The 5,677-nt window shown below is 41.4% G+C and overlaps 1 pseudogene; it reads right to left on the bottom strand.

Moving 5' to 3' along the window:
- Window positions 1–566: 566 nt before the first annotated feature.
- On the bottom strand, window positions 567–4,855 carry LOC122747204 (annotated as a pseudogene).
- Between the last annotated feature and the right edge of the window lie 822 nt (window positions 4,856–5,677).

The raw sequence follows: 5,677 nt of genomic DNA, 5'->3' as shown, positions 1-5,677 counted from the left end.
GATAAAGTATGAGATTTGCCTGATCTCCTTATCCTGCCTGTCTCTGCCACCAAACCTCCATCCAGCAACAAAAATGCTTTGCTCCTCCCAGAAGCCTCCTGTGAAACAGGAATCCGGGCCACCTGCACAAATAGCTCCAAGCTAATTAGTTGGTATCGCTGACAGCACCCACGGGGAGGCAAACATCACTTCCTAATGCTAACAAACCCCAGAAAGGTCACTTCTGGATGCTAAAGTCACATGCTTTCTTTTTAGGTGAGAGCTCACAATGTGCCTCCCAGAAGCGGGTGTCATTCCAATTCTTATAGTGAGAAGAATGTGAGTTCAAATCTGACTTCGGACACTTGACACTTACTAGCTCTGTGACCCTGGGTAAATAACTTAACCCCAATTGCCTCAAATAAAAAGACACACATATATAAAAAGTAAAGACCTAGATTGATGTGAGCTTTTTACAGTTGGAGTGGTTCCTGTCTTGGGTTCCATGGGCTCAAACAATTGCCACAGTGATTAGATTACTATCAGTGATGGGGGAAATCCATACCTCTGGAAGGAGGCAGCATCCATCAATGGTGGTGATTGGGAGCATCAGTAAACATGTATTTCAGCCTCTATGCTTCTTCCAGGAAAAGGGCAATCTCTTCATTGACCCAATGTATCATAGGTAGGTTTAGAAACAGCATGAGGAGACCCTGAAAATCCTACTAATCCAATATTTTCCACCATTTGATCAAGAAGGCAGCATACACAGAGGGTAGAGCCTAGATGGCAGAGGAGAGTCTGTGACTCCTGCAGGCTACAGATAAACCCATCTACTCACTCCCAAATAATGCTATTAAAAGCAAAAGAAAAAACAAACAAACAAAAAGAGCAGCCTAACACACATAAGAACAGAGTGAACCTATTTTCCAGCCAAAAGGGCAATTGGAATCTCCAGCTGATCAGGCTGTGAGAGGAGTTCAATGTGAGATCCAGACCCAGCCAGGAACAGACAATGCTTCCAGGGCCTCGGAGTCTTCAGATCCAGCAGTTTCTTCTGAGGGTCAACTCACAGACTGGTGAGGGGGTTCAGTGGTTGGCCAGGGTGAAGTGACTACAATCTCTGTTGGAGTTGGGGCTAAGCATCTTGGTTGTAAAACAGTGGGCCGAATTGAGTGGTGGTGACCCAGTGAGGGAGGGGCACAGGCATTCCAAGCTTCTGACCATAGAAAATCAGATTTCAATCAGACATCTGCTTCTGGGCTTTGATGAGTAGGCAAAAATGACGGTGGATAAGAGATAGCTTCTTTGGGGGAGGGCTAGACCAAAATACACCCCCAGAAGGAGATAATAACAAAGTCAAAGCTCCAAAATCCAAAGCTTCCAAGAAAAATATGAATTGGTCTCAGACCATGCAAGAACTCCAAAGGGACTTTGAAGAGAAAGTAGAGAGATGGAAGAAAGACTTAGAGTTATGGAAGAAAGAATGGAAAGAGAAATGAGAGTATTGCAGGAGAGTTATGAAAAAAAAGTCAAGAGCTTGAAAAGCCAAATAAGAAAGGAGATACAAAAGCTCTCTGAAGAAATTAATTTCCTAAGAATTAGTATTGAACAAATGGAAGCTAATGCCTTTATAAGAAACAAAGACACAGTAAAGCAAATCCAATTTACTAGAATAAATAAATAAATAAATAAGCAAACAAATAAATAAATACAATGAAATGAAATGAAATGAAATAGAGGGCTGTATGAAATATCTTCTCGGTTAAAAAAAAAAAAAAAAACAGCTGACCTGGGAAATAGATCAAGGAGAGATAATTTGAAAATCATTGGACTACCTGAAAGCCATAATCAAAATAAATAAATAAATAAAATAGCCTAGACATCATCTAACAAGAAATTATCAGAAAAAATTGCCCTAATATACTAGAAGCCCAAGATAAAATAAAAATTGAAAGAATCCATTGATCACCTCCTGAAAGATATCCCAAAAAGAAAACTTCCAGGACTATTATAGCCACATTCCAGAGCTCCCAGGTCAAGGAGAAAATATTGCAAGCAGCTAGAAAAAAGGAATACAAATACTTGGAATCTACAGTAAGGATAAAATGAGATCTAGCAGCATCTACATTAAAGGACAGGAGGACATGATTGAGAGTGTTCTCTTGCTGACGTCAGTAGTACACCAACATATCACATTTGTGGGGCAGGCAATGTGCAGTGGTTTATGTCTGGGGCCGGATCTGGGTTTGGGACCTTCTGGGTCCAGGGCTGGTGCATTGTCCACTATGTCACAATGTCTCATATCTGACCCAAGATGACATCTTAAAAAAGTTAAGGGGTAAGAGGAATGCACTGGAAGTAAGGGAAAGGGAGAGGTGGATTGAGGGAAAGTACTTCACATAAAAGAAACCAGAAAAAGCTTATGGAGTAGAGGGGACAATGGGGAAGAAGCGGGGAAGTGAGTGAGCCTTACTCTCATCAGAGTTGGCTCAAAGCTGGAATAACATACACACTCAAGAGGGTATAGTAATATATCTTGCCCTGTGGGAAAGTGATAGGGGAAAGGGATAAGGGGAGTGGGTGGAGGCAATGGAAGGAAGAGCAGATTGCAGGAGGGGGCATTAAAAAGCAAAACACTTCCAAGGAAGGATGATAGGGTGAAGGAAGATAGTATATATAGTAACTACCAAGGGGAGGGAATAAGATGGAGGGTAATACAGCTAACAATAGTAACTTTGAAAGACATGATGAGCAGGATGCTATCAGAAGGACATATGAAAAATGTAAACCATCAACAGAGATGGAACTGATGGTATCTGAATACAGATTGAAGTATAATTTTATTTGTTAGCTCCTCTTTCTAAAGGTATTTTGTCTATTTTCTTTCATAACCTGACTAATAAGAAGATGTTTTGCATAACTGCACATGTATGACTTATATTGAATTGCTGGATTTCATAGTGAGGGATGAGGAGGGAGGGAAAAAGAAAATTTATAACACAAAGTTTTAAAAAATCAATGTGAAAAGTAATGATGAGCAGGAGGAGTTCAGAGAAACCTGGAAGGACTTACATGAACTGATGAAGACTGAGAGGAACAGAAGCAGGAGGACATTGTATACAGTAACAGCAACATTCTGTGATGAACAGTGGTGATAGACATGGCTCTTTTCAGCAATGCAATGGTCCAAAACAATTTCAAAGAACTTCATAATAGAAAATGTTCTCAACATCCAGAAAAAAAGAACTGTGGTTGAGGAATACAGATTGAACCATACTGTTTTTATTCTTGGGCTGTTTTTTCCTTCTTTTGCTTTTATTTTTTTTCCCGTGTGCTCTGACTCTTCTTTCACAATATGATGAATGCAGAAATAGGTTTAATGTGATTGTACATATATAACCTGTATTAGAGTGCTTTCTGTCTTGGGGAGGAAGGGGTGAAGGGAGGGTGGGAGAAAAATTTGGAACTAAAAATCCTATGAAAACAAATGTTGAAAACTATCCTTATATATAACTGGAAAATAATAAAATACTGAACAAAAAGGGCAGCACACATATAGAGATAGAAGTGAGAAAATCCTTCTGCTTCAGACTGGTAGGTGTCCCACAGCTGAATGAATGGTACATCAAAGGGGAAGCTCTCCTATAAGCAGATTATTCATACAGTGAAAGGCAAACTGTAGATATGCAACCTCATACCTCCTGAAGTGATTGTGTACCTCCTCATCCATCTGGCTGACCAGCTCTTCCAGTGTGTGGAATTTCTTCTTGATCCCTGGCTGGGCAAAGGTGTAGTTATCCTGTATCCTATCCAGCAGCTTACTCACGTACCAAAAACTTTCTTCTTCAATTCTTCATAGCATATCTTGAGACAAGTTTGTCACATCAACATTTTCCACATCCTCTTCCACATATTTTGAGAGGAAGATGAGAAAGAATGCAGTGACCAGGTCATTAATTCCTTGCATGTAGCCACTGGCAGGGTGTCTAATGACCCAAATAAACATAATTCTTTAAAAATCTTTTGAATAAGTCGGTGCTGGAACAACGGCATGAGACAATTTGTCCTTGGAATGTCAATGTGTATCTGTCAATAGGTATCCTGGTAATGTTCTTCATTTCTGGAGTTTATTACAGCTCAATAAACTAAAGTACTCCTCCCACTTCCCCTGTAGAACAATCTTCCTCCTCTCAGTATTGGCTGGGAGGTATCCAGACAAGAACCTCCAGGTGACAGGTTGAATCTCCCTGGGAACTCCTTGCCAGCAACACTTCCTCAGTTCATCTAGGTCTTTATTGTGGCTAGGGAGAAGCTGCCAAAATTTCTCTAAGCATGTTTTCTCTTGGATAGTCATTGTGGGTGCACGAGAAGCATTCTGGTATGAAATCCAGGCCATAAGGAGGAAGATGGATCAGAGTGGAAGTGATTGCTCTTTATGAAGAGGGTTCCTTAAGCATGTTTTACTAGGCTTTCTAGACAGCTGCGCATTACTGCTGTATATGATGACTTTAAAATTAGTTGTTATATCAGCTGCTATAGATTGGGACCTCTCTTCTCTCCTAATTTGCTATGTTTCTCCCAGACTTGGGCCACAGTCACCAAAGCATTATTAGATTTCAGAGTTTGGAAAGAGGATATGGAAAAATCCTCTTCATCATTCCCAATGTCCCAAGCATCACTTGTATTTTGAGCAAACTCATGAAAACTGGAAGGGTTTTTTTTTTATAATTCAGGGGTACTGCATTGACTTTTGAGCATTCATTTTTGTAGGCAAAGGATCTAGTGGAGTGTACTGGACTCCATATACAGGGTGGATACTCCCTGGCAACTTGGTGCTTCTCTTCCAAAACTGCTTGCTATGGTCTCTGGCCATGGCTCAGCCCCTGGGAATGGGCTGCAGGAGGGGTCAGGAGAGGAGGAGGGCCAGAGAGAAGCCCTCAGGACCCTGCCACCTGAGGGCCAAGCAAGGCCACTTCCCTCCTACTGCTGCTGCTGCCACTGCCACCACTTCTAGTTACTGCATCTACCTCCTAGGGCTGCCATCTTGGATTTTCTACCTCTTTACATAAGATGAATTTCATTGTTTTTCTTATCCCTTCACCTTTCTCCCAGTGCAACCCTCTTTCTCATTTCTTACTTAAAAACAAAATCATCCTATCATAGCCATCTGACACTAATGCCCACTCTTTGTAAGAGATACTTTTAGGGATTTTAAAGTTTTCAGTTCTTCTAAGGTTGTATGATTTAAGGAGAGGTGTGTTTACTATTCTCCTGATTTGTGCTTTGTTCTGTAAGCAACCACAAGCCTGCTTTTCTGCCCTAGAACTATGAGGAGCATCCAGCTCCATTGTGATTGCAAGCTTTGATGTGCTAGTGCTCCTCCCTTGCCTGGAAACACTACCCAAGACTGTGACCTGAATCTGAGTATAGCTAAAACAGCAAAGCCCTGCCTCAGTGCTAGCAAAAAGACCACTGTAATTTCCTTCTGGCCAATTGTTTGGTCCCCTTACCCTCTGTGGTTTGAGTTCTAGAAGCAGTTGCTGCAGCTGCTGATTCAGTGGCTCGCAAGGTGTGCTCCTGGTTTGTTGGGGTGTAGTCTGTGCTGTGCTGGACTGTGCTCCAGTAACACACTGGTACAACAGACCTTTTCTCCAGACCTTCTAAGTTGTCTTTGGCTGGAAAATAATTTCACCCT

This window comes from Dromiciops gliroides, chromosome 3, assembly GCF_019393635.1.
Source record: "Dromiciops gliroides isolate mDroGli1 chromosome 3, mDroGli1.pri, whole genome shotgun sequence".
NCBI lineage: Eukaryota > Metazoa > Chordata > Mammalia > Microbiotheria > Microbiotheriidae > Dromiciops > Dromiciops gliroides.
Note: the sequence above shows the minus strand (reverse complement) of the source record. Positions and strands in the feature narration are given on the sequence as shown.